A 14,696-nucleotide genomic window follows, 5' to 3' on the forward strand; every position below is an offset into this window, starting at 1 on the left:
GCAACAGAATAAGTGAATTTTTGCGTTTTACACCATTCATCACAAGGTCTGTTCTTTTGAAAATAACCGTGGACATATATTAGGCAGAGAAGTATTTTAAGCGTCCTGCAAGCTTCACCGAGCAGTGCTACAAAAATCTCCACCATAAACCATCGGCTCCACACAGCCAGGTCCATATCATTTCAGGAATGCCCTATCTGAGACAGACTGCAACCTTCTCAAAGTACAGAAGCTAACTTACAACAATTCTGTTGTTCAGCTCTTGTATATAAGCTAAGAAAAGAAATTCAGTTTTGATGCTAAAGGAGTTTAGGTAGGAGCCTGGAAGGGATGGGCAAGTTACCAAAGACTGATATCGTCATTGGATGCAATGAATCGCTGAAATGATATCTTAGTTTAGCACTTCATTTTAATATTTTGTTTATTAATCACTTTCATTGCCACTGTTGTGTTTATTTTTAAAGATACATCTATTTATACAATCTGATCTATATTAGGGCATTACTCTAGAAAGAGTATTTCAAATATATAGTGTGGTTTTCTTGTGTTTGTATATCCTTGGTCAAAATAGTTTCAGAAGTCACTAATACAACAAATAATCCTGTAGTTTCACATAACTGATTATTGCCCAGATCACCCAATCCATAAGTAATGTGTAGGTGGTGTGGGGGTTACAGTCAGCTTAATTCCCTGGCTTGAGTTGGTAAATTGGCTCAGCCTGCACTTAGCCCAAGGGGTTAGGGTTTTTGAACATGCTGCCATATTTTGCTAAATTTGCAAAAAACATAACAGTGCTTTGAGGAAACCTCTGGCTAAAACTTTTTTTAAGTTTGAAAAATAAAATATTTATTTGAACTTATTATGCAATTATGATCCAAAAAGAAACAAAATGTTGATTGAGCATATAGTCACAGATGTCAAATACATAACACCATCAAGAAGAAACGTATTAATTATATAACCCTATCAGAGCATTGTATTAAAAGCTCTAAAGGGCATAAAACAAATATACCAAATTAATAAAGAACAATTCATGAAGGCTCAGGCACTTCTTCAGTTCGAGGATTGTGTACTTATAATGCACGGGCAGATTTATTAAAAAAATTAGTTATGGGTAGCCATAAGAGATCTCTTTTAATAGAAAGTGCAACTGGATAGAAATATGTTCTATCAAATCTATGGTTATAACAAACTCCATACCATCATCCTTGAAAAGACACTTGAGATGTATCCTTTCGCGATTTTGTAATTTGTTGAAAAGCAACAGCCAGAAATAAATCTACTATATAAAAATCTTGGGACTGAGATGAACAAAGGTCGGAAGTACTGCCTAGAGAAATGTTAATAAAATGAAATGGGACTTGTGTATTGAAGACAGCATTTATCTGTTGCCAATGCCTTTTATTTATGTGTTTAAAAAACCTGCAATAATAAAAGGCATTGTCATTTGCAATACCAGTAGGTCTAAGTGTCTAAAATGAAAGACCTATTGCATTGCAAATGCTTGTTTAAATGACTGTCACAGCCCTACACTATGTTTCCTCATCCCCAATCCGACATAGCCGCCATTAGTCCTTTTGAGTCAAATCATGTTTTTCTCCTGTTCCAGGGAACAAAGGAATCCAAACTAGTGCAACATGACTTAGTTTATTCAGAGGGTTTTTTGCTCCTTCAGTATATTTTGCCTCAGTTGTCTCTGGCTCTTCAGTTCTTTGATCCTTCCAAGCATGTTTTCATCATTCCTCCTTGAGCTGTTTTCTTTATCATCATCATCTTGGACATCAGAAGCTTCCCAGTAGATTGTTACTGCCATTTTCTGTCCGCTGCTCTCTCCCATCCCACCCCCTCTCTTTGCTCACCTTCAAATTACAGGACAGTTGGGGAACAACTGCAGTCTGCTACCATCCACTTGTAAGGCTTCACATTGTTATGCATCTCTTCTTTAATGTCACACCTATTGGTATTACCAATGCTTGATAAACCTTGCTTATGACTGCCTAAGATGCACCTGCAATGATGAGGCAGTTTTGGGTGGAGCTGGTGTCTGGGTAAATGAACTGTAATATAGTTTAAATAAATAACAAATTAAACAATTACGGTGTCGCCTTACGCTAAGTACGCGAGTAATAAATAAGTACGCAAGTAATTACCGGTGCTCCGTCCCTGTGCACATGATCTCTTGTGTTTTTAATTGTCTTGTAAAAGAAAGCACATTTCCCATTGGACTTACTGGTGTGATGCACAGCAGTAAAAATGTATGCTTCTGCGCTTGTTCGGACGTCATACCATGTGAGCTATAAATATTTATTATTCTGGTGATGCAAGTCCGAATGAAGTGCAGCTAGAGGCAATATTCTCCTTCAAAAACATATACTAAAGCATGCAAAGCTGCTGCCCTGAACTCAAATAAAATGTTTAACCTTGTCTACGGCCAGCATTCATTACACCAACATTGACAGTGACTGTATTCTGTCTCCTCGCATGAATGGAGCCGCAGCCAGCGACTCGCTCCTCGTGACGGTCTTACATTCTTCGCTTCAGCTGGGTTCAGAACCTTCAATGTGTACAACCACGTATTTCTGTGTAAATAGAATTGAAGATGCTGCTCATCATCTCAGACATAGTTTAAAACAAGCTGTCGCCATTGAGTTAATGAAAAAAGTGCATACCGCCTTAATGAAGGAGACAGTGTAATGCCGCAAGTAAACGATCCAGTCCTGATGGACAGTCACAAAAGGAGACAGTGTAGTAACAAGGCGGGACTAAGAAGCCTCATTATCAATCGGAAGCCAGCATTTACCATAGACGATGACGCCAGCCAATGAAAAATATGGGCGGAGCTTCCACGGCACTTCCACATCTGTCCCTACTACAATATGCCTCGCAGAGCGAGCACCGCATGCGCTGCAACGCTAGGCTTGACCTAAAAACGGTTTCAAAGCATGTATAAATAATTAAGGAGAGAGAGGACAACCTTGTTGAACGCCTCTATAAAGAGGGAACAATGGAGACTTAAGGCCGTTGACTAAAATAGAGGACTTGGGAGAAGAGTATAACAGAGAAACATCGTTAATAAACTTTGGACCAAAACCAAACCAGGAAAGCGCAGAGAAAATAAAAGACCAACTGACTCTGTCAAATCTTTTTTCCGCATCCAAAGAAACAGCTGCTAAAGAAGAATTGTAAGATTTGGATTTACTAATAACATTAAAAAATTATCGAAAATTATCTGAAAGATGCCTACATTTAATAAACTCACATTGTTCTCTCACAATTAATTGCCGTAATAAATTATCCAAATGGAGAGCTAAAGAATTTGCTAAGATTTTATAGTCTAAGTTAATTAGAGAAGTTGGGCAATAATTTTTACACATTCTATGGTCCTTATTGTCCTTGGGAAGGAGACAGATCAACACCTCTTGAAAAGAACCACACAATAACTGAAATTAAATAAAACAAAGAAAAAGTTGGTGTAATTTGAGCAAGAGAAGGGAAGTAAAATATGAAAGGTCCCGGAGCTTTGCCACATTTAATGAAACAAATACCATTAGAGGTATCCTGTATTTGAATATCTTGTTCCAATATAGAAAAGTCAATGTCATGATGTGAAGGCGAAGGAAAGGATGATAAATAATGAAGAGGATCTTGGGGAACAGATTGAGATTCTGTGGTATAAAGGTCCTGATAAAACTTTGTAAATTCCAAAAGTCTATCTTCATTTTTATGTATACTCCGATTAGTGGAAGTTAAAATAGAACTAATTTTAGTACGTTCTTTTTTGATTTTAACATAGTTGGCAAGAAGTTTCCCCACTTATTCTGACCCCATAATATTTTGCACTGGATTTGAGTAGATGCATTTTCTGTAGAAAGTGTATTAAATTCAAATTTAGCAGTCACAAGATCATTTAAAATGTGCTTAGAATGAGAATTATAAAAAGAATGTTCTAGATGTTTGCTATGCGAGTTAAGTACTTATAATTTATTGGAAGCTGATTTCCACTTCTAGGAAACAAAATTGATCATAAAATCTCTAAAAGCGGCTTTGAAAGCATCTCAAATAATCTGAAGAGACAGATCAGGAGATTCATTTTCTTTAATAAAAATGTGTTAGTAAATTGTTCAAAATTGCGTGTAAACTGCAGATCTAACAGGATAGAATTAATAAATCTCCACCGTCTAGTTCCCAGACTATGTGGAAGGAATTCAAAATCCAAGATAACTGGTGACTGGTGCGTGATCAGAAATCAATATGGATCCTATATCAGAATTGATAACACGTTGAACAAGAGCATTAGAAATTAACATATAATCTATCAGAGATTGGGAGAAATGGACAGGGGAGAAAGTGTACTCTTGTAGTGTTGAAGTGCACAGTCTCCATGCATCCACAAGAAAGCATTGGGATAATGTTGATTTAAACTGGGAATGTATTTGTGAAGGTATACATCTAGTTTTGGAGGGTCTGTCTATAATGGGGTCAATAACCATGTTACAATCATCACCAACAATCAAATAATCATCAGTATAAGTCATCGACTTAGAGAATACTCCCGGCCAATAGGAACTATCCGAGGTAGTAGGTGCAAAAAGATTAACAATAATTGAAGGAATTTTACCAACACGTAAGGAAACTGAAACCCATCTGCCTTCACAATCAACATCTTGGGCAAGGGTTTGTATAATGAGATGTTTATGACATAAAATAGCTACCCTATTGCTTTATCCTGAGCCCGTAGAAGCAAAAACATGACCAACCCATTGCCTTTTAAGTTTAGACACTTCTTTGTCTGAAATATATATTTCCTGCAGCAAAACAATTCACCCTTTAAGTTGGAAATATGGGATAAACCCTTTGACGCTTTATAGGAGAGCCTAAACTTTTAACATTCCATGAGATTAGTCTTAAAGTCATATACAATACAATAATAATTCAAACATTTTAAAACAAGCAATAATAACTAGTATTTTGTAAAAACAATATAAATATAATAAAACATAATCTTGAAAGTGTAATAACATATCAAAATAGATGTGGCTAAAACTTAAACTAAAGTAAAATTCGGAGATTGTAATTGTTGGTATAATGTAGAGATCCAGGGACATATGCAAAATCCCGCTAAATTAATTTAGTCTATTTCTCGTCATGACATTACCTATTTTCCAATTTACTAATTTGGAAAAACGCAGTGTCGTAGCCCACTCGGTTTTTGTAACTTATCCCATTTTGTTTCCAAAAAAAATACTTTTTAGCTGTCATTATATCCGTTTGTATAGATAATTATGTTAGAAGTTTCAGGTAGACAATATATCAATAACATTTTTTTTAAAAATCAGAATTGAGAACTTCATCTCCTTATCCAAATACTTTAACTACTCTATTCCAATGTTCTGGAACGGGACCACATGGTATAGCTGTAATAACCTACTCCATTCTTATACTTCTACTAGGTTCCACATGTTCAGATCTTTCCAACAACCCTGCTGTCTCTCAATCCTTACTGGATGTATCCTGGAAATTATATGCACATCTGATAAACTGTGTAAAAAGCAGGGAAAAGGGTAAAGAGAAATTCGGGATTGGATTTACCCTCTGGGTTAATTTGTTTCACTTAGTTGAGACCTCAGAGGACTTATAATAGGGAATACCAGGGATTTCAAGAAATTGTGGTTATTAAAGTACCACAGCAATGAATACAGTCCTACCATGAGCCAGACAGAAAAAGTGTTACCTATTGTAATGGTGAATGGAGTGGTAATGAGTTCCTGTCAGAAGGAGAGACCAGACAGGAAGTTAAGGATGCCAAACAACCAGCAAATGACAAGCTGAGCCTTATGGGAGGCAACGTGGAACCATGAGAAAACAAAGATCTAGATCATTCTCCTATGCAGAGAACCAAAGTGAACCCTTACCATAAGGGACTGGAAGAGAAGAAAACAAAAAGTTGTGGAGGTTGAAAATGGGTAACAACTAATATGAAGCGGGAAAACCATACCAAATAACTAACATGTTGCCAGGTGTCTGCTTATTCCTGGAAAGGCAATACATACTGATTCTTCCAGTCAGAAGCAAGGGTGTCTAATGAAACAGCTTTGTGTATTTTAATGTGTGCATAAGTGAAATTTCCACTGCTCTGACAATTTCCAGGACTTTCCAACCCTGCAAATATATTGATGTCTGAGTTGTGTTTGAACCTGACAACTTCCAAAACGTGTCTGTCTCAAGCAATTTCAACTTTTTTATTTTCTCTTGTGGCTCGTGTCCAATGCAATTTATAACGAATATTCTGGTATGTTCCAGATATTTCGAGATAAACTTTAGAAATCGAAAGCTATGCTTTCTTCCATTTTTTGTCTGAAATATGCATTCCCCTTTCACTGGATCTATACATTCCTTTTAAATACACTTCTATTGACGTATGAACTAAATCATGATACAAGAAGGAAGCAAGGCATCATGTCCCTGCCTCTTTAAATTTTCCTTTTTTGACTATACCAATGTTCTTATCCCTCTTCTCAATAATCCACCACAACTCACATTTTACATTGGAGAAAATCTGTCTTCTTAGAAATGATCTGGTAAATTTACTTAAGGGAAAATGTAATAGTGGTGTATTTTCCAATATGAATCTTTCAGTTATGATCCATTTATGAACCTCTACCTGGTTTCCAACACCAGCCTAGAACCAAATATTCATAGTAGGTTTGTGCATTGGGCACACCAAATCCACCTTTTCTGGCAGTGTTCGGTGACAAGTCTTCCCCCTCTTTCAGCACTACCTGATGAACTCAAAAAGTAGTAAATAAGGCAGTAACTCCATATTTTATATCATATATTATTCGAAACGCATTTGACATTACAAAGAAGTATGATCTAAATCGCTGTAGGTTTGATCACAAAGTTTCCATTAGTCGACTGTAAGTGGTTCTATTTTCTCCTCCGTCATCCTGTATAGCCATGATCATTTAGCACTTTCTAAATAAGTTACAGCCTTTTCTGCCTGTCTCAAAGAATATTTAATCTATCTGTTAGTTTCCTTATTCTTAATTACTGCCACCCCAGCATCTTGTCCCAATTTACCATATAATCTGAAATGAGATCAAATTGTGAGATCGCCTCTAGAAAAGCAGTGTAGATTACTCTAAATTTAAAACTAATAACATCATCAATAAATAATATGTTTTTCAAATGTATATCTCCAAAGACATCTCGCTATAATTCTCCTCTCCCATAATTGCACAACCACTGGTTCAAATATAATGTTAAATAATAACAGGGACCATTTTCATATATCAACGAATTCAGAACATGTACCATTTATAGCGACTGCACCCACAGATCCTCTATATATGGGGACAATTTTGTATCACATGTGTGTCCAGTTCCCACTGTCTGAAGCACTACAACAAGCCTTTTTCTGTCATTCGTATTCAGCATAGTCTCCCCTCCTCTTCTCTTTCTCTCGAAATTTCTGTCTCTCTTTTGATCTTACTATAATGGACAACATTTCATGACTGTATGTGCCTCCTGGTCTACACCAACAATGCACTTGAAAATCAACTCCAATGTATTAGCCCAGCATGTAGCCTGAACTTTAAGTTCCACATTCAGAAGGGACACTTGCCTCATTTCTCAAAAGGTTCTTTATTTCTCTTTTTGGGTTACTGTGAGGCAAGGGTTATTCATATCTCCATGGAATACATTCATTGATGTATCACGGTTATAGACTGTATAAAGTATTGGGCTTATGTTTTTGCTGAAAGTTTTGTAAACTACTTCTGCAAACTCCTTAACTTTTTAGACTTTTGATGTCATCTTTTATTTTTCACATAGTAAGATGAGATAAGTAGCTTATTCGCGGCAAGTAAATGTTATTTAGTGATTCATTGTTCTATTTTTACATTCCTTTGGGTCATAGGAATTTTATAAACATTCTTTATGAATTTTCCTATATTCACCTTCAATTAGACAAGCCTGATTATAGCCCAGTTACCAACACTGACAGTTTCAATTCTTCGTTCAAGCAGCAATATGTCAGCCGGCATCCCGATTTTCCTCCATTGCCTCCACGGTCCTAGTTTTGCGTAACAGTAATGTCACTAAGCAAATTCATGGCTGCTTGCTACTGACATACTGAAATGGGATGCATCATTCTCAAATTCGTACTACTGAAAATATCAATGCACAAATGTTTTCTAAAATGAAAACCTGAGGGGTATGTCCAAGATGGCGGAGTGAGCGGACATGCCTGTCGCGCATTCTAAATAGCTTCGTCCATGGCTTAATTCACACTTAGGGGGTGGCCACACAGCACTGGAGGGAGAGCGGTGCGGGCTGGAGAACCAGACGGCTCAGATTATCCCCAGATCGGTGAGATCCAGATTGAGCGGGAGCCACAGCCTACTAGGAGAGCTCCGGTTGGGGCCTCCTTGAACTATGTCACTCCAGAGGTGGTTCCCTGATTGATACGGCACACGGGGTGGACCGCGGAGGTCAGAGAACTGCTTCCCGGCTGTGGCCGGCATTCCCGAGGGAGCGTTCGAGTGATGTGGTAGACGGGCTGTTCCACCCCGGCCCAGGGGGCTTCCCCATAGATGGCCCTGCACCCTGGTGCCGTACTGGAGCCTGACTCTCTTTGTGTGCGCCTGCTGAATGTGCAATACCCCAGGCCCCTCCCAACGTCCATCGGATCCCTCTGCCTCTGGGTCCTTCTTCCCTGACATCCCCCCACTGAGACACACAGAGGGCACATCCTCGCCCGATGTCGATATCCGAGGCCCTGTTAGGGCGTGGACCTACTCTTCCTGTGCCTATTGGCTCGACATCAGCAGGACTGGGGCAGACCTACGGCAGAGGCTCTCTTCATGAACCTTGGAGACCGGGGCCATCAGGTCTCTACGAGGACCCCCCATTAACGGCAGACAGCTGCAGCTGAGCGATTGGACAGCCTCAGCGCCCGAGCCTCTGGGGCCCCTTGTGGTTTGGTTGTGGTTGCGTCCCCACTTGGGGCACTCTCTCTTCATGCGGGACCATGGCTGCCACCAAAAGTAAGAAAGACAGATCTGTTAAGGACATGTTGATTAAGGGCCCAACGGATGCCCAGCAAGAGAAAGTGCCCATTGAAGATTCTAAGCAGACGTGTGGAGATGGGGGTGTGGACGGTTCAGTGACTCGCGAGTTCTTACAAGCACAGTTCGCTCGCCCTTCGAGAGGACCTTCAAACAGTTACAAAAGATCTCACTATGGAGCTCAGGGAGGCGCGCCGAGATATCAACGAGGTGTGGGAGAGTAGTAGCTCTAGAAGAAGGCTCCCTAACTAGAGACGCGGAATTCGACTCCCTTCAACAAGAAATAATTTGCCTCCAGGATCCACAGCTGGACCTGCAGGCCCACACCGAAGGCTTAGAAAACAGGTCGCAGAGAATTAATATCTGCATTAGGGGAGCCCCCACGGGCGATGAGGGAACTGATCTGCAAGGATATGTGCAGGAGCTGTTTGGTGGCATCATGGGTGACAACATACCTAACATAATCAAGCTAGACAGGTGACCCAGAGCCGGCCATCCTATGGCTATCCACATCCGCCAGCGGTTATCTTGGTCTGCGTCCACAACTTCACGGAAAAGGAAGCGATCCTCAGGGCAGCCCGCTCAGACCAGAAGCTACAATTCCGCAGCCACTCACCTCCAATTATTTCAAGATCTGGTGGCATCCAAGCTCCTGGAATGAAAAGAATTCCACCGGGTCACTGGCCACCTTCTTTTTTGGGGCATTTCCTACTCCTGGGGCCATCCATTACGCCTTATCTTCCAAATGAACGGTAAGACCCACCAGCTATGCTCCTTGATTGAGGCTTGTAAGCTCCTTGAGATCACACCCCCAGACCTGTCCTCCTTGTGCTCCTCCTCAGCAGAGAGAACCCGGGGCGAGAACAGCCCTGGTCCTAGATGAGGCTTGAGATCCACACCCTAATGGCCGGACCCAGCAGCAATGGCAAGAGAGAGATCTACTCGCATAGGTACCTGTTTCGAGATTAAGGGTCGCTTTTTTGCACCCGTGTGCAACTGGGTACGCTGCACTTCACAATAGCCTCGCTTTATGCCCCCAACGAGCACCAAGAGAACTATATCACTGAGGCGCTGGCGGGTATGCTCCAGTCCCCAGACCAAGTTCTTTTCATAGGTGGTGACTTTAACGTAGTCATGGAGAGAGGAATGGACTGCTCAGTACAATGGATAGGACAGACAGGGTCTTTCACCCCGGAGTGTTTGACCTGGCTGGCTGACTGTGGGCTATGCGATGTATGGTGCCTTCAACATCCAGCGGAATGGGAATACACATTCTATTCCGCAGCCCACAAAACGTAAGCATGCTTAGATCACTTCTTGGCCTCCCCTGCGGCATGGGAGCTCATCACAGACTCATCACAGACTCCTCCATTGAACCCCGCTCCCTCTCAGACCACACTGCTATCACAGTCACCCTTACCGTCCCCACATATCCCTCCAGTGTCCTCCCTGGCACCTGTGTTAAACTCTGCTGCATTCCCGATATAGTGTCCCCAGTCAAATAGGTGATTTCTGATTACTTAGAGGTCAACAACACTGGCTGGGTCCCCCATTCCTCAGTCTGGGAAGCACTCAAATTAGTAGTCAGAAGTGCTCTTATTGCGAAATCAGCACACAACAACAAAATTAGAAGGGATAAGAGAGAGGAGCTGGGGAAAGTGTGTTAGAACTTGGATCCATCCATAAACGTACAGGTGCTCTCCGAATCTGGCACAAACTGGAACAGGCACGACTTCAGCTCAAGTGCCTGGATCTTGACAGGGCCAAATACGCCATGCTCCACCTCAAACACAAAGTTCATGTAGGTACCAATAGAGGGAGTCGGATGCTGGCCCACTGTTTACATAGCATATGACACGATAACACAAAGCTATTCATACACGGTCGGGCCTGGCGCCACATGACACCCCAGATATATAGCGGGAGAGTTCTGGGCATTCTACGCTGATCTATATATGGGAGACCACACAGCGGCCTCTGACCCACTACATTACCTCCAATGCGCTGCAATCACCCCACTGCCACCTCAGGAGTCGTACACACTTGACCAACCTATTAGGATTGAAGAGGTGATTGCCGTAATCTCACGGCTGAAGCCCATGAAATCGCCGGGCCCAGAAGAATTTAGCGCTGTTTTTTTCTAAAACATTTTGCTCTGAACTAGCTTCACTACTGAACCACCTTTTTTACTCCTTTGCTGTGTCCGGGTCACTGACTGAATCCATGCTGCAAGCTTCTATCTCCGTGATCCCGATATCCCTGCTCAATGTTGATGCAAAACTGTTTGCTGGCATCTTTGAGCATCGCCTCAACCCCCTGATGACGGGCTTGCTCGATCTTAACCAGGCAGGGTTTATCCTTTCATATCAATGTGGGGACATTACTAAGCTTGTGTGTCACCTCATTGATAAAGTCCAGTGCTCCCAGGGGGAAGTACTCTTACTAGCAATAGATGTGGAGAAAGCGTTTGATAGAGTGCATTGGCCCTATCTGTTTGCAACTCTCAAGCGCTTCGGGTTCGGCAAGCGGTTTTTGAACTGGATACGCAGCCTATACAGCGCGCCCAGTGCAACGGTCCCGGTGAACGGGGTGAGGTCTAATGGGTTCTGAGTGGCGTGCGACACTAGGCAGGATTGCCCGCTTTCCCCACTCCTCTCCGCCCTATACATGAAACCCTTCGCCCCAAGGCTGCGGGACAACCCCAATGCTGTGGGCATTAAGTTTGGAGCAGAACAGCATCTGATCAGCCTCTACACTGACTATATTATTTTTTCTGTCACCCCGCCCCTCTCGTCTCTAGAAGCTATCATCTCCGAGCTGGAAGCATTTGGGGCTGTTTCAGGCTTTACGATGAATCTGTTCAAATCACAAATATTGAACCTCACCATCCAGCCGGGCACAGAACAAACTCTCCGCACATGGTATGAGTTTCAAGGGGTGGAGGCCGCACTCCTTTACCTGGGCATTGAGTTGGACTTGAGCCTCTCCAAAATTGCACGGACGAACTATACTAAACTTGGGGCCACAATTTGTAAGGATTTAGACCGGTGGCGGTGCCATCCTTTTTCTTGGCTCGCAGGATAGTCGCAGTAAAGATGAACGTGCTACACCGGGCCCTCTTTCTTTTTCAGGTGCTTCCTCTCTTTCCCCCTTCTGTAGAAATATGGCGGCTTCAACGGGACATAGATCGCTTCATTTGGTATGGGACGAAACCCAGACTGCAGAAACAACTGTTACAACGCACAAAGTTGGAGGGTGGATTGGCTGTGCCTAATGACCTGCAGTACTACCAGGCTGCCCAACTGAGATATGTAATTGAGGGGAACCTTCCAATGATGGAAAAACACTGGTTCGTCATGGACCAAACAGTGGAGAAGTGTGGCTCAGGGGTTAGAGGCAGCAGACCCGGAAGCTGAGATCGGTCCTGGACCAGGGTTCAATCCCCCGCCTCGGCGGGTTTTGGGCTAAAAATTCCACGGACTCGATAATTCTCGCCCCGGTGCCTCCTCGACTCACGGGTTCACACTCTGCGACTCTGGGCAATAGCTTGCTTAATCTCCACAACGGCCCCTCGCGGCGGGATGCCTGACTTTCACCTTGTGGATAACCTGCTATCTCACAGGGGAATACCAGGAAGGGTTCCCTAAGCAAGCGCCGGGACACCCACTGCGGGTAGCTGTGCGCTATATAAGCTCAACTACATTTACATTTACAGTGGCGGGCTCACACATATGGAGGGAGGCCTGGCTTCCCCGAGCCCATAGATCCTGGGGTCTCTACTCTTCTCCAGTTACAAGCCCTATATTAAAAGTTTGGGACAAGGTAGGGTGCTCTGCCAGCTTCTCGATGTTCCTTTCTCCGATGACTCCACGCTTCGCCAACCCGGAGTCCCCCCCCTCCACCCCTGGGGTTAGCTCAGAACATCGCTAACAGAGGGCTGGCAGGTGGGTGCAAAAGAGTGGGTTGTCTCTTTTATCATAACGGTCTCATCTCTTTTGGCGAACTTAAATCACAAAACTCGTTGTTGGAGCAAGATAGGTTCATTCACATCAACTTACCCACTGGATGCTGGGCCCCAACACACACCCCAAAGCAAGTAGACCCATTACCCCCTTTGAAAAATGGCTGTTCCTTAAATCAGACGACAACAAACTCATCTCTATAATTTACCACTTTCTCATGAAAACACCACACACATAAAAGATGCCTGGTCAATGGCGTTGGGAGGCAGAACTCGGGAGCAGCCTTTCTGACAAAGAATGGGGGACATATTCTATGGGACCCACCACACGGCATTCAACATGGGTCACACCGAAACGGCTTATAAAATCAACTCCTACTGGTACTATACCCCGACACGCATGCAAAAATGGAATGCACTTTGTGATGGTCAGTGCTGGAGAGGCTGCGGTAACCCTGGGTCGCTAATACACCTCTTGTGGAACTGCCCCAAGCTTACAAGATTTTGGGAGTCAGTTCTAAATGACATAGACTGCGCCTTCAAGACTCAGATTCCACGATTTCCCATTTACACACTCTTGGGGCTTACCAACGCTCTCAATTATCCTCTCCGGTCCATCAGGGGGCGACAGACAGCGATGGCCCTTAATGCCGCACACAGGATACTCCTGGCAAACTGGGGCTTGAATAAACTCCCTGACCACAGGCAATGGCTCCACCAGCTTTGGACATTATTAGGCATGGAATGACTGTCGATGTCTGCTAATGCTGACCCCACAACGTATGCAAAAATATGGTCCCCACTCAAAACTATCCTGTCCAAAGAATTTAGGGAATTGACATGCCCAGCATATTTGCGTATTCTTAAATGAGTACCACTGAGCAGAGTGAAGTCACGGCATCTCGGCACAGTCCCCCAGAAATATGATGGTCTTCCTAGCAAATGCCAACTTGGACGGTCATGGTCGGAAGGAGAAAGGGTGGGGGGTGGGATGGGCGGTGCTTTATGTTTAATAATGCATGTTATTCCATATAAATTCTTTTTGTTCTCCTGAGCAGATGATTAGCCTACAAAGCATACAGCAAACCAGTGGCACGATAGTAGTCGTACCCAAAGGGACATTCCCTGTACCTATAATGTACTTAGACACTGTTAGGTTTTCCACCAACACGCAGCCATCCCAGCCTGGGTTGTAGGTGACATGCTGTGTACTCCCCATTTAATCTGAGACCACCTCTCTTACGCTCCATGTACTGTCTGTTATCAGGCATCGAAAGGCAGTGGCCGGCCGGGTAGGGGTTGTAGGCGACTTGCTGTGTAAATGATCTGTTTTATCTTTTGTCAATAAAAAGATTTAATCCTACAATGAAAATCTGTTAAACCTATAATAAATACAATTTTATTGCAGCCCGCAAATTTCTAATGCTAAATCTATAACTTCATATTACGTACTTCTAAATTAATACCTTACGAGCTCCCAGTTTACGTCAAATCACAAACGCAAATTATTTAAAAGTATCTAAAAATCAAACTGTTATAAAACATAAATGAATGCCTTTATATGAAAACCACTCTACCCAACACCAAGGAAATGCCAGTTTTCTCAAGGGAACTGTATGGTTTTCTCAGTTGATGATCAGTGTAGGAAAGTAGGCACTGCTTTTATG

The 14,696-nt window shown here is 42.7% G+C and overlaps 1 protein-coding gene across 1 annotated transcript in view; it reads right to left on the reverse strand.

The window, feature by feature from the left end:
• The window catches only part of LOC144763934 (dynein regulatory complex protein 1-like), a 907,472-nt gene that overhangs the window by 399,688 nt on the left and 493,088 nt on the right, over window positions 1-14,696 (reverse strand). The window lies entirely within an intron of this gene.

The sequence above is a fragment of the Lissotriton helveticus genome, chromosome 6 (assembly GCF_964261635.1).
Source record: "Lissotriton helveticus chromosome 6, aLisHel1.1, whole genome shotgun sequence".
NCBI classification, from domain to species: domain Eukaryota; kingdom Metazoa; phylum Chordata; class Amphibia; order Caudata; family Salamandridae; genus Lissotriton; species Lissotriton helveticus.